The sequence below is a fragment of the Catharus ustulatus genome, chromosome 31 (genome assembly GCF_009819885.2).
Source record: "Catharus ustulatus isolate bCatUst1 chromosome 31, bCatUst1.pri.v2, whole genome shotgun sequence".
Lineage (NCBI taxonomy): Eukaryota > Metazoa > Chordata > Aves > Passeriformes > Turdidae > Catharus > Catharus ustulatus.
The window spans coordinates 923116-938658 of record NC_046251.1 but is presented as its reverse complement, the minus strand read 5'-3'; the positions used below and the strand labels follow the sequence as shown (position 1 = coordinate 938658).

At 41.0% G+C, this 15543-nt stretch overlaps 1 pseudogene; it reads right to left on the bottom strand.

Moving 5' to 3' along the window:
• Positions 1-7: 7 nt before the first annotated feature.
• Positions 8-6538, bottom strand: LOC117008952 (annotated as a pseudogene).
• Positions 6539-15543: the final 9005 nt, after the last annotated feature.

Below are 15543 nucleotides of genomic sequence, written 5' to 3'. Positions count from 1 at the left end.
ATGGTTTTTAATTGTGCTGTGTGTTTTCACAAAGGAGGATGCCAGGTTTGGTCCCCACTGTTGTGGGAGGTGAAATTATCCTGTGGTTTCTCTTTCTCCTTGGGTGTGAGGTCTGGGGGGTGAAGTGAACTTGGCTTTTCCTCTCCTTGGATCTCCCCCAGCAGAAGAATTTCCCCCAGAAGAGATTCAGGACTTGGCAGCATCTGGAGCTCAGGGTGTTGATTTTCTCCTGGAGATCTCCTCTTCCCATGCCAGCTCTCTCACACCAATCAACTCTTCCATTTTTCTTGTCTTCCTCATTTCCTCTAATCCCTACAACAACTGCCCAAAACCTGGTACAGAAAATAACCCAGATCCTGCTCCAGGGTTTGCTTTGTCTACCAGAACACAACTGATTGTTTGAGGACCTCAGGGTCAGAGCTTTTCTCTTCACATTCTCCCACCAAACCAATTGATTTTTATTTTTTTTTTCCCTCTATCTACTTGTCCAAGTAGCCTGGCCAAATATATTTTGGCTCTGTAATTATTTGGCTGCTCATCCACAGTTCTTTCCAACTTGGATTATGGCTTTGCTTGTAACATCAGGAGAAACTCCAGGAGGAATAAAGAACAATTCCAAGGCCAGTTTGGAAAGATCAAGGCCACGTTGAAGCTCTTTTTTTGCCTTTTCTGGGCTCTGAGAACAAGGAAGGACCAGTTTTTCATCCCAAGGAGTTGGGCAGAGCTGCTGAGCTCATTCCAGGCAGATTCCAACCTCCTGAAGGTGATGAATCCAATAATTCCATAGATAATCAAAGATGATCAAAACTGGATGCTGGCTGCTCCTCTTCCTCATTGTGCTCCTCAAAAAATGACACCAGGGTCAGAACAGCAGGCTCTGAACTCCCCCCTGGAGCCCTCCCTGCCTAAAAAATGTTTCAGATTTTAGGGAATCTCTGGTGGAAGGTGGAGGATCCATCAGAATGAAAAATGTGTCACTGTTATCTCTGTGAATTTTCCTCATGTGGATGTGCCCTGGCAGCTTGGCTGGGATTTTTTTCTGCCTTCACCCAGCAAAAAAAAAAAAAAAGGGATGGAATTTTATTTGGAGTTTGGGGTAAATCCCAAATCCTTCCTGCTGCCAGAGCAGGGGGTGCTGAGCTCAGGGAATCCTTTGGTGACCATGGAGGTTTTGACAGAAAAAAAGATAAAATGCAGGACATGTTCTGCCTGGATGTAACAGGGGAAGAAAGATTCCACTAGAGAGAATAGTAAAAAAAAAATTAAAAAGTAGCCTCAAGTAAACTCTAAACCAGCAGCCTTAGAATCATATTCCTCCCAGCAAAGAAGCAAAAACCTCTCACAATTTCCCCCTCAGGATGCTGATGAGTCACTGCAGCAGTGTAAAGGAAGGAGGAGAATTTATTGCTGGAGGAGCAGGGGAGATGCTTTTATCCTCTGGGTTTGTTTTTCTTTTATTTTTTTTAATTTCTTTAAAAGAAAATGAGTAATTTGCTGGGTGAACAATGAGTGATTGCTGTGTCTTGATTAGGCTGAAGCATTAATTAGACAACCAATAACATCTAATTCTTCATTCCTTCACATCTTTCAGCATCTTTTCTGTGCAGCTGAGCTTGACCAAGCTGCTTCCTGAAGTGGCCAGGATGGGGCTGGGCAAAGATTTTGGCTCCCTGGGTTGGGGCAGAACTGCCAGGATGGAGGAGAAAATTCTCTTCTCAAATCCCTCAGGCCTTGACAACAACTCTTGGCTACTTCTGCTAATATTAGGGCTGGTTTGAGGATGATTACAGTTCTGTGCAACAGCTATTAATATCATACAAAGCTTGGATGGAAGTCAAAAATAACAGCAAATGAGAAAAGCAGCGAGCAGCAGCCAAACAGGAAGCACAGGCTGAAAGATAAATGGTGGGAAGGAAAAGCAAAAGAGCTGCAATAAGATGCAGAGGAAAAAAAAAAAAAACACAAATATTTTTGTTGGTGGTTTGACAACAGTCCTTGGCTTCAAAACATTCTGTCACATCAAATAGTGCTGATCGAATTCTGGGCTGATTGAAAGGAAATCCTGGTTTATTTGCCCAGAAAAAAAAAAAAATCCTGTTTGTTTTAAAGTTCCTTCAGCTGGGAAGGGGCTCTGAACCAGCAGAGTGAGCTGCAGGATGGAGCAGGGAACACAGAACCTGGAAATGTCGCTTTAAACTTTCTGTGTAAAAGTAAAAAATAATCAGAGGTGTGGCTGCAGAATTTCCCTGCCAGGGTTGGAGTGCTGGCTGAACATCTGAATTTTTTCCTGTTCATTGTCTCCAACTTCCTTGCTGCCATTCAGGTACAGGTGAGGAGAAAGAAGAGAGGGAATGAGGAGGAATTTTCAGTTTTTATTGCACCTTTTCAGCTCCCATTGCTCTGCAGATGAGTATTGAAAACTCTGATGGGCAAAACCAAAATTTAAATTTAAATTTACATTGGTGCTTGCAGACAGATTTTGTACAAATCCCTGGGGAAATTTGGCTTTTTGTGGAGAGAATAATTTGCTACCAAGGTGCTGAGGCACTGGACAACTCACCCAAAAAAAATCCAAGGCCAAGCTGGATGATTTGCCTGGTGGAACCACGGCAAAAATGTTGATTTTTTAAAATCCCTCCCAACTTTCTGTGACCTCAAGATTCAAAACAGGTGAGTATTTTTCCTAGGAAAACTTCAAAGTTGCTCCTTTTCCCCTCCTGCTCCCTGAAAGTCTCTCCCAAGCACAGGAATTGCTGCAGGTGCCAGCAGATGGCAGAGGCTTCCCACAAATGACACTGCACCACTTTTGGATTTTTTTTGCACCACTTTTGGATTTTTTTGCACCACTTTTGAATTTTTTTGCATCACTTTCGGATTTTTGCACCATTTTTAGATTTTTTTTTTTATAATTTTTATAATTTTTTTGCCTTTTAATTTCTTTTGCCTTTTAATTTTATAAATTTTTTTTCCTTTTAATTTTTTTTTGCCTTTTATTTTTTTAAAATTTATTTTTTTCCTTTTAATTTTTTTTGCCTTTTAATTTTTAATTTTTTTCTTTTTAATTTTTTTTGCCTTTCAATATTTTTCCTTTTAATTGTAAATATTTTTTTGCCTTTTAATTTAAATTTTTTTTTGCCTTTTAATTTTTTTTCCTTTTAATTTTTTTTGCCTTTTAACTTTTTAAAATTTCTTTTTTTCTTTTAATTTTTTTTGCCTTTTAATTTTTTCCTTTTAATTTTAAATATTTTTTTGCCTTTTAATTTAAATTTTCTTTTTCCTTTTAATTTTTTTCCTTTTAATTTTTTTAACCTTTTAATTTTTAATTTTTTTCTTTTTAATTTTTTTGCCTTTTAATTTTTTCCTTTTAATTTTAAATATTTTTTTTCCTTTTAATTTATTTCTTTTAATTTTAAATATTTTTTACCTTTTTAATTTAATTTTTTTTCCTTTTATTTTTTTTCCTTTTAATTTTTTTGCCTTTTAATTTTTTTTCCTTTTAATTTTAAATATATTTTTACCTTTTAATTTAAAGTTTTTTTTGCCTTTTGATTTTTTTCCTTTTAATATTTTTTACCTTTTAATTTTTTAAAATTTTTTTTTTTGCCTTTTAATATTTTTTTTTACAGAGGTCGCTGCAGAGCCTCAATCAACAGGAGAGGAACAGGGAAGCAGAGCAGAGGTGACAGCCAAGAGTTCAGTTCATGACCACGTAGCCAGGGTGGGACACCAACGGCCTCCCCTGGCTGCTCTTATCTCCCAGAGCAAACCTCGCCTGCAATCAACACCCCAGGGACACCCAACTGTCTAAAACTGCTCTGATGGCTCGATAAGCCCGGGGGAATTCACTGCTCAGCCGGGCTGGGGAGTTCAGAGCATCAGGGGCTCAGTGGGGCAGGGAGAGCTGGAATCAACTGGGGGACGGGGGGGATGATGAGTTCTGAACTGGGAGAGGGTGGGATGATGAGTTCTGTACTGGGACAGGGTGGGATGTTGGGTTTTATACTGGGAGAGGCACTGGGGAGCACTGGGAGAGATTGGGATGATGAGTTTTATACTGGGACAGGGGGGGATGATGAGTTCTGTACTGGAAGAGGCACTGGGGAGCACTGGGAGAGATTGGGATGATGAGTTCTGTACTGGGAGAGATTGGGATGTTGAGAGTTCTGTACTGGGAGAGGGTGGGATGTTGAGTTTTATACTGGGACAGGGTGGGATGTTGAGTTTTATACTGGGAGAGGCACTGGGGAGCACTGTCTGTACTGGGACAGGGTGGGATGTTGAGTTCTGTACTGGGACAGGGTGGGATGTTGAGAATTCTGCACTGGTGAACACTGGGAGAAGTTGGGATGTTGGGAATTCTTCGCTGCTGAGCACTGGGACAGGGTGGGATGTTGAGAGCTTTCACTGAGAGAGGGTGGGATGTTGAGAGTTTTTACTGGTGAACACTGGGACAAGGTGGGATGTTGAGTTCTGAACTGGGAGAGTTTGGGATGTTGAGAATTCTGCACTGGAAGAGGGTGGGATGTTGAGTTCTGTACTGGGAGAGATTGGGATGTTGAGTTCTATACTGGGAGAGATTGGGATGATGAGTTCTGAACTGGGTCAGGGGTGGGATGTTGGGTTTTATACTGGGAGAGGCACTGGGGAGCACTGGGAGAGATTGGGATGTTGAGTTCTGCACTGGGAGAGATTGGGATGTTGAGTTCTGCACTGGGAGAGATTGGGATGTTGAATTCTGTACTGGGACAGGGTGGGATGTTGAGAGTTTTCACTGGGAGAGGGTGGGATGATGAGTTCTGCACTGGGAGAGGGTGGGATGTTGAGATTTCTGTGCTGGGAGAGGGTGGGATGTTGAGTTCTGCACTGGGACAGGGTGGGATGTTGAGTTTTGTACTGGGAGAGGGTGGGATGTTGAGAGTTTTTACTGGTGAGCACTGGGACAGGTTGGGATGTTGAATTCTGAACTGGGAGAGATTGGGATGTTGAGTTTTATACTGAGAGTGGGTGGGATGTTGAGTTTTATGCTGGGACAGGGTGGGATGATGAATTCTGCACTGGGACAGGGTGGGATGTTGAGTTCTGTACTGGGAGAGATTGGGATGTTGAGTTTTATACTGGGAGAGGGTGGGATGTTGAGTTTTATACTGGGAGAGGGTGGGATGATGAGTTTTATACTGGGAGAGATTGGGATGTTGAGTTCTGCACTGGGAGAGATTGGGATGTTGAGTTCTGTACTGGGACAGGGTGGGATGTTGAGAATTCTGAACTGGGGAGCACTGGGAGATGTTGGGATGTTGAGAATTCTGCACTGGTGAACACTGGGAGAGATTGGGATGTTGAGTTCTGTACTGGTGAGCACTGGGAGAGGTTGGGATGTTGAGTCCTGAACTGGGAGAGGTTGGGATGTTGAGAATTCTGCACTGGTGGGCACTGGGACAGGGTGGGATGTTGAGAATTCTGCACTGGGAGAGGGTGGGATGTTGAGAGTTTTCACTGGGAGAGGGTGGGATGTTGAATTCTGCACTGGGAGAGGGTGGGATGGTGTGTTCTGTACTAGGACAGGGTGGGATGTTGAGTTTTATACTGGGAGAGAGTGGGATGTTGAGAGTTCTGCACTGGTGAGCACTGGGAGAGATTGGGATGTTGAGAATTCTGCACTGGGAGAAGTTGGGATGTTGAAAGTTCTGCACTGGGAGAAGTTGGGATGTTCAGATTTCTTCATTCTCCCTTTTGATCCAGCTCCTGCCCTGTGAGGGGCTGGAGCTTCCACCCCATGAGAGAGTGAGCAAAGTTCAAGAAATTAAAAAAAATTTTTAAAAAAGGTAATAAAACTTCAGAATGAGTTTCTTCATGGAAAGGGTGGTCAGGGAATGACTGAGTGTGGCACTCAGGGCCAGTCAAAGGTCAAGAAAATACAAAGAATTATAAAAAAAAGGCAATAAAAATTCAGAATGAGTTTCTTCATGGAAAGGGTGGTCAGGGAATGACTGGATGTGGCACTCAGTGCCAGTCAAAGGTCAAGAAATTAAAAAAAAAAATTTAAAAAATGCAGCAAAAATTCAGGGAGAATGTTCAATTTGCTGTTGTTTATTCCAGAAATGAATCAATGAATCCAGAAATGAATCAATGAGGGAATCAAAGAGAATCCATGGCATTTTTGGTGTTGTTAACTAACAAAATCCAGGGAAAATCAGATCCTGTGCTTGTGGCTCTGCTGCCATGACATAAAAATAATTCCAAGAAGGTGAAATGTGGCAAAACTTCAAAAGTTGCTGGAATAGTTGAGGATCATAATTGATAGAAGAGAAAAATCTCAGTGTAGTGAGGAATAAACCAGGCTGGAGATGCAGCAGAATTAATTTCAGGATTAAATTCACTCAGAAAGGAATTTGAACCCAGAGAAGGTGGAAAACGATCAAGGAAAAAACGGCAAAATGAGCTGGAGGTGGAGATGATGATGTGGTTTGGGAGGTGGGAAAAACAGAACAAACATTTCAGAAGTTGTTTGTCAGCAGCAGAGGGAAGGACAAACGGTCATTGGGCGAGATCCAAACATCCCAAGCGAAAAGAATCGAGCTCATTTCCATCCCCAACCATGTTGGGAGCTGTAAATTCATAAATTTTATGGGTTTTGGGAATGTTCCACACGGCCCAGGAGAAAGAGAAAGAAACACTTTGGGGAGAATCGTTCCAGAGCGTGACAAAAAAAAATTAATTGGGGTTTGATTGTAGAGTAGAAAGGTGGAAATGAAAGGGAGTGGAAAAAAAGGTGGAAATAAAATTGGGTTTTTGAGGGGGTAAAGGGATGGTGAGGCAGTGCTGGATTGGGGAGAATTTTTTCTGCTCAGCTCTGGTGGTGGAGGGTTCTGGAGATGGCTTGGAAAGGGAGGTGAGTTTAAAAATGAATAATGATAAAGAAAAAAAAAATTAAATAATAAATAATAATGAAAATAATGAATAAAAACAATTAATAAAAATAATGAATAAAATAATGAATAAAATTAAAAATTTTTAAAAATTAAAAAATAAATATAATAAAAATAAAATAATAAATAATAAATAGAAATAATGAATATAAATAATGAATAAAAATAATAATTAAAAATAAATTTTAAAAAATAAATATAAAAAGAATAAATAAAATAATAAATAAAAAGAAATAAAATAATAAATAATGAATAATAAATAAATTAATAAATAGAAATAATGAATAAAAATAATGAATAAAAATAAAAATTTTAAAAAATTTAAAAAAGAAATATAATAAAAATAATAAATAAAAATAATAAATAAAAATAATAAATAATAAATAAAATAAATTAATGAATAAAAATTAAAATTAAAAATAAATATATATAATATATATAATAAAACGAATAAATAAAATAATAACTAAATAACTAAAATAAAATAAAAATTAATAAATAATAAATTAAAAATAAAACACAGAAAACTCCATAAAAATAGCTAAAAATCATGAATTAAAATAATAAATTTAAAATAAATAAAAATAATAAATAAAAATAATAAATAAAAATAATAAATAAAATAATAAAGAAAAATAATAAATTTAAAATAAATAAAGAAAAATAATAAATAAAAATAATAGAGAAAAATAATAAATAAAATAATAAAAAATAATAAATTTAAAATAATAAATAAAAATTAAAAATTAAAAAAAAGAAAAATAAATAAAAAATAATTAACAAACAAAAAATAATAAATAAAAAATAAATAATTGCCCTCCCAACTGGATATTTCAGGCTATCTCTGCTCCCTCCAGCTCTGTGTTCCTCTCTGTGTTTGCTCTCCCTTCTGAGCAGCATTTTCTCCTTTACCAAAATCCCAAAAAGCGATTCCATGTTGTGATTTCCTGACCGGCCCTGAGCACCACGGAACCTCTCGGCCTTGGAGCTGAGTTTTGTTTTTTGAGCTTGAACTTGGCCCAGGCCCGGCCCAGCCTTTGTGTCCTGACTTTATCTGAACACACAAAGAGGGGGCAGAACAAACCCAAACTGCCTCTTAGAGAGAGAAAACAAACTCTCCCTGATTTTCATTTTTCTGCCAGGAAACAAAGGCACAGAGCTGAGCTGTTTTCTCTAAATCATCATTTCCCCCCAGTGAGATGAGAGCTCTGCTCACTCCTCACCAGGTGAATTTTTCACATCCAAACCCTGACTTTTATCTGAACACACAAAGAGGGGGCAGAACAAACCCACATCACCTCTTAGAAAACAAACTCTCCCTGATTTTCATTTTTCTGCCAGGAAACAAAGGCACAGAGCTGAGCTGTTTTCTCTAAATCATCATTTCCCCCCAGTGAGATGAGAGCTCTGCTCACTCCTCTCCAGGTGAATTTTTCACATCCAAACCGACCCCATCCATTCTTTTCTCGTGGTTTTTTCTCCTTTTTTTCCAGCTCAGAGCACCTGAGAATGCTCTCAGTTGCTGAGTGTTTTATTTTTAGCACGCTGCAGCCCCTGGGGAGTGCCGTGAGTGATGTAGAAACGTTTGAAAATACCAAACTCCCCCTTTTTTTTTTTCCACACCAGCGAGCTCTTAAACCTGCCCAGACTTCCTAATGGCTTCATCCACTCCTTGAGGTCGTGTTTCATCCTGCAGGGTTTGATTTGATGGAAATCTTTATCAGATCCCTCAGCTCCCTGTGTCTGAAACACCAAAATCCTGAAACCTCCGAGTCCTGATTTGTCCCCATGGAAGGAGAGGTTTTGCCAGGGAAATATTTCCCATTTATTCCTGGAGAGAATCTCCTCTGCCATTCATCCTTTTGCTGTTTTATTTCATCCTTTCACTGTTTTCATTTCATCATTTCATTGTTTTATTTAATCATTTCACTGATTTCTTCCTTTCACTGTTTTTGTTTCATCCTTTCTTTCACTGTTTTCCTTTAATCATTTATTTCACTGTTCTCTCATTTCATCCTTTCACTGTTTTATTTAATCCTTTCACTGATTTCATTTATAATTTTATTGTTTTCATTCTTTCATTGTTTTATTTCATCCTTTCACTGATTTTATTTCATCATTTCACTGATTTCATTTCATCCTTTCACTGTTCTCATCATTTCACTGTTTTATTTCATAATTTCACTGATTTCATTGTATCATTTTATTCTTTTCATTCTTTCATTGTTTTATTTCATCATTTCACTGATTTCATTTCATCATTTCATTGTTTTATTCCATCCTTTCACTGTTTTATTTCATCATTTCACTGATTTCATTTCATCATTTCAATGTTTTCATCCTTTCACTGTTTTATTCCATCCTTCCACTGTTTTCACCTTTTCACTGTTTTCATTTCATCCTTTCACTGTTTTATTTCATCATTTCACTGATTTCATTTTATCATTTTATTGTTTTCATCCTTTCATTGTTTTCATCCTTTCACTGTTTTATTTAATCCTTTCACTGTTTTATTTCATCATTTCACTGATTTCATTTATCATTTTATTGCTTTCATCTTTTCATTATTTCATCCTTTCACTGATTTCATTTCATCATTTCACTCTTTTATTTCATCCTTTCATTGTTTTCATCCTTTCACTGTTTAGTTTCATCCTTTCACTGATTTCATTTCATCCTTTCATTGTTTTATTTCATGGTTTCACTGATTTGATTTTATCCTTTCACTGTTTTATTTAATCCTTTCATTGTTTTATTTAATCCTTTCACTGTTTTATTTCATCATTTCACTGTTTTAATTTCATCCTTTCACTGTTTTCATCCTTTCACTTCCTCATCAAGGTTCATTTTGGAGCTAAGGGGCTAAACCAGGTCCAAACCAGGTCTAAACCAGGTCTAAACCGGGGTTAATTCAGGCCTAAACCAGGGTTAAACCAGATCTAAACCAGGGCTAATAAAAAATTCAGAATGAGTTTCTTCATGGAAAGGGTGGTCAGGGAATGACTGGATGTGGCACTCAGTGCCTGTCAAAGGTCAAGAAATAAAAAAAAAAAATAAAAAATGCAGCAAAAATTCAGGGAGAATGTTCAGTTTGCTGTTGTTTACTCCAGAAATGAATCAATGAATCCAGAAATGAATCAATGAGGGAATCAAAGAGAATCCATGGCATTTTTGGTGTTGTTAATGAATAAAACCCAGGGAAAATCAGATCCTCTGCTCCAATATGTGGCCCTGCTGCCATGACATAAAAATAATTCCAAGAAGGTGAAATGTGGCAAAATTTCAAAAGCTGCTGGAATAGTTGAGGATTATAATTGATAGAGGAGAGAAATCTCAGTGTAGTGAGGAATAAACCAGGATGGAGATGCAGCAGAATTAATTTCAGGCGAGCTGGGCAAGATTAAATTAATTCAGAAAGGAATTTTAACCAATTATCTTCCAAAGTGTTAGAGAGTGACCAAATCCTGAAGGAATTTGGCTCAACCTTGATATCTAGGAAACTTTATCTATTATAGAAGTTCCAGGGGGAGATGCTTTGGAGGAATTTTATCATCCACAGTGGATGAGGAAGGGGAGCTTGGTTGATTCTGCAGCCCTGGCAGTGCCCAGCTCTTGGTTCTTGGCTCTGCTCCAGTTTTCCTGGTGGCTCTAACGGCAGCTCTGGCACCTGAGCTGGCAGGTGCTGCAGCAGTTTAACGTTTTGTTCAACCAGCAGAGCTCAGGGGAGCCACTGCCAGCACCCTTGGTGCCCACAGGAGCTGGGACAGAGGTTAAGACACAGTTAAAAGGAATAAAATTGATATTTTGCCACACCCTGGCACTGCCCAGATGGCTCCAAGACGGAAGCAAAAAGAGCTTGGTCATGAGATCTCACATTTTTTATAGGTTTTAGTCCAATTAACAGCCTCAAACCTTGAAGTTTTATCCTCCTTGCTTGCTTGCCCACACTCCTTTTTCACACTGTGCTTAGGGCTTGAAGTTTGAAGAGATTTTCTTTGAGTCCTGAGCTGGAATAGGATTGTTCTGTCTTCACCCAACACAACAGAAAATCACACCCAAGCAGAACAGAAAAAACTTCAAACTCGAGGCATCAAGGTAAACCCGAGTGTTGACCTGCAAAAATTCACAGGTGAGATTTGGTGTCCATTCCTGAAACAATTCCCACCCTTCCTCTCAGTTTGCTGTTTGCCCAGCGAGTTTGGGGTGGGAAGGGGCCAGGCTGGGTTTGTTTTCAAGCAGCACAGAGCTGCTCTCAGCGAGGCACAGGGAGCCCAGGCTGTGGTTTCTGCAGCTGCTGGCCCTGGGCTGTGCTGCAGGCAGGTGGGGAGCTCACATCAAGGGATCTGCAGAGGAAGGGGCTCCCAACCCCAGCAGAATTAAAACACATCAAGGTATCTGCAAAGGAAAGGGCTCCCAACCCCAGCAGGATAAAAAACTCACATCAAGGTGCTCATCTGCAGAGGAAGGGGCTCCCAACCCCAGCAGGATTAAAACACATCAAGGTGTTCATCTGCAGAGGAAGGGGTTCCAAACCCCAGCAGAGAAAAACTCACATCAAGGTGCTCATCTGCAGAGGAAGGGGCTCCCAACCCCAGCAGGATTAAAACACACCAAGGTGCTCATCTGCAGAGGAAGGGGCTCCCAACTCCAGCAGGATTAAAAACTCACATCAAGGTGCTCATCTGCAAAGGAAGGGGCTCCCAACCCCAGCAGGATTAAAAACTCACATCAAGGTGTTCATCTGCAGAGGAAGGGGCTCCCAACCCCAGCAGAGAAAAACTCACATCAAGGTGCTCATCTGCAGAGGAAGGGGTTCCAAACCCCAGCAGGATTAAAACACATCAAGGTGCTCATCTGCAGAGGAAGGGGCTCCCAACCCCAGCAGGATTAAAACATCAAGGTGTTCATCTGCAAAGGAAGGGGCTCCCAACCCCAGCAGGATTAACAACTCACATCAAGGTGCTCATCTGCAGAGGAAGGAGCAGGATTAAAACACATCAAGGTGTTCATCTGCAGAGGAAGGGGCTCCCAACCTCAGCAGGAGAAAAAAACTCACATCAAGGTGCTCATCTGCAAAGGAAGGGGCTCCCACCCTCCGTGGTTGCCTTGTGGCCACCCAGCCCAGCCCTCCCTGGCAGCCCCAAACTCAGCCCCTGGTTCTGCACCTGCTGCCTCCCAACGCTCCCCACAGCCACAGCTCCTGCTTTGTGCCTCAGCCAAACAGGGGCAAAGGTTTGGGGTGGAAATGGGGAGCTGGTTTGGGGGTATGTCAGGGTCACCATGATTTTCACTCATCCAGGGGACAGGAATTGTCAAATTCCTTCTGGAGGTGTCTCAAACTCACTACAATTTTCACTATTGCAGGGTGACAGGAATTGTCAGGTTCTCTCTGTAGAAGGTAACTCAGGCTCACCACGATTTTCACTCTTCCAGGGAACAGGAATTGTCAGATTCCTTCTGGAGGTGTCTCAAACTCACGACAATTTTCACTATTGCAGGGTGACAGGAATTGTCAAGTTCTCTCTGGAGGAGGTGACTCAGGCTCACCATGAGACAGGAATTGTCAGATTCCTTCTGGAGATGTCTCAAACTCACTACAATTTTTACTCTTGGAGGGTGACAGGAATTGTCAGGTTCCCTCTGAGATGACTCAGGCTCACCACAATTTTTATTCTTGCAGAAGATAGGAATTGTCAGGTTCCCTTTGTAGAAAGTAACTCTGGCTCACCACGATTTTCACTCTTCCAGGGAACAGGAATTGTCAGGTTCCTTCTGGAGGTTTCTCAAACTCACCACAATTTTCACTATTGCAGGGTGACAGGAATTGTCAAGTTCCCTCTGGAATGTGTTGGGCTCACCACAATTTTCACTCTTGCAGGGAACAGGAATTGTCAGATTCTTTCTAGAGGTATCTCAAACTCACTATAATTTTCACTATTGCAGGGAACAGGAATTGTCAAGTCTCCTCTGGAATGTGTTGGGCTCACCACAATTTTCACTCTTCCAGGGGACAGGAATTGTCAGGTTCTCTCTGAGATGACTCAGGCGCAACACAATTTTTATTCTTGCAGAGTGACAGGAATTGTCAGGTCTGTAGAAGGTAACTCAAACTCACCATGATTTTCACTCTTCCAGGGAACAGGAATTGTCAGATTCCTTCTAGAGGTGTCTCAAACTCACTATGATTTTCACTATTGCAGGGTGACAGGAATTGTCAAGTTCTCTATGGAGGAGGTGACTCAGGCTCACCATGAGACAGGAATTGTCAGATTCCTTCTGGAGGTAACTCAAACTCACCACAATTTTCACTCTTGGAGGGTGACAGGAATTGTCAGGTTCCCTCTGTAGAAGGTAACTCTGGCTCACCACGTTTTTCACTCCTCCAGAGAACAGGAATTGTCAGGCTCTCTCTGGAGGTTTCTCAAACTCACCGTAATTTTCACTATTGCAGGATGACAGAAATTGTCAGGTTCTCTCTGAGATGACTCAGGCTCAACACAATTTTTACTCTTGCAGAGTGACAGGAATTGTCAGGTTCCCTCTGTAGAAGGTAACTCAGGCTCACCACGATTTTCACTCTTTCAGGGTGACATGAATTGTCAGATTCCTTCTGGAGGTGTCTCAAACTCACTACAATTTTCACTCTTCCAGGGAACAGGAATTGTCAGATTCCTTCTGGAGGTGTCTCAAACTCACTACAATTTTCACTCTTCCAGGGGACAGGAATTGTCAGATTCCTTCTGGAGGTGTCTCAAACTCACTACAATTTTCACTATTGCAGGATGACAGGAATTGTCAGGTTCCCTCTGGAGTGTGTTGGGCTCACCACAATTTTCACTCTTCCAGGGTGACAGGAATTGTCAGATTCCCTCTGTAGAAGGTAACTCAGGTTCACCATGATTTTCACTCTTCCAGGGAACAGGAATTGTCAGATTCCTTCTGGAGGTGTCTCAAACTCACCATGATTTTCACTATTGCAGGGTGACAGGCATTGTCAAGTTCCCTCTGGAGTGTGTTGGGCTCACCACAATTTTCACTCTTGGAGGGTGACAGGAATTGTCAGGTTCTCTCTGAGATGACTCAGGCTCAACACAATTTTTACTCTTGCAGGGTGAGAGGAATTGTCAGGTCCCCTCTGTAGAAGGTAACTCTGGCTCACCACAATTTTCACTCTTCCAGGGGACAGGAATTGTCAGGTTCCTTCTGGAGGTGTCTCAAACTCACCATAATTTTCACTATTGCAGGGGACAGGAATTGTCAGGTTCCCTCTGGAGTGTGTTGGGCTCACCACGATTTTCACTCTTCCAGGGAACAAGAATTGTCAGATTCCTTCTGGAGGTGTCTCAAACTCACCACAATTTTCACTATTGCGGGATGACAGGAATTGTCAAGTTCTCTATGGAGGAGGTGACTCAGGCTTGCCATGAGACAGGAATTGTTAGATTCCTTCTGGAGGTAACTCTGGCTCACCATAATTTTCACTCTTCCAGGGAACAGGAATTGTCAGATTCCTTCTGGAGGTGTCTCAAACTCATTACAATTTTCACTATTGCAGGGTGACAGGAATTGTCAAGTTCCCTCTGGAATGTGTTGGGCTCACCACGATGTTCACTCTTCCAGGGAACAGGAATTGTCAAATTCCTTCTGGAGGTAACTCAAACTCACCACAATTTTCACTATTGCAGGATGACAGGAATTGTCAAGTTCTCTATGGAGGAGGTGACTCAGGCTTGCCATGAGACAGGAATTGTCAGGTTCCTTCTGGAGGTGTCTCAGGCTCAGCTCACCCTGATTTTCATTCTTGCAGAGGACAGGAATTGTCAGGTTCTCTCTGGAGGTCTCTCAAACTCACCACAATTTTTACTCTTCCAGGGGACAGGAATTGTCAGATTCCTTCTGGAGGTAACTCAGGTTCACCACAATTTTCACTATTGCAGGGTGACAGGAATTGTCAAGTTCCCTCTGGAATGTGTTGGGCTCACCACAATTTTCACTCTTCCAGGGGACAGGAATTGTCAGGTTCCCTCTGAGATGACTCAGGCTCACCATGATTTTCACTCATCCATGGGACAGGAATTGTCAGGTCCCCTCTGTAGAAAGTAACTCAGGTTCACCATGATTTTCACTCTTCCAGGGAACAGGAATTGTCAGATTCCTTCTGGAGGTGTCTCAAACTCACCACAATTTTCACTATTGCAGGGTGACAGGCATTGTCAAGTTCCCTCTGGAATGTGTTGGGCTCACCACAATTTTCATTCTTCCAGGGGACAGGAATTGTCAGATTCGCTCTGTAGAAGGTAACTCAGGCTCACCACAATTTTCACTCTTGGAGGGTGACAGGAATTGTCAGGTTCCCTCTGTAGAAGGTAACTCAGGCTCACCACAATTTTCATTATTGCAGGATGACAGAAATTGTCAGGTTCTCTCTGAGATGACTCAGGCGCAACACAATTTTTACTCTTGCAGAGTGACAGGAATTGTCAGGTTCCCTCTGTAGAAGTTAACTCAGGCTCACCACGACTTTCACTCTTCCAGGGGACAGGAATTGTCAGATTCCTTCTGGAGGTGTCTCAAACTCACTACGATTTTCACTATTGCAGGGTGACAGGAATTGTCA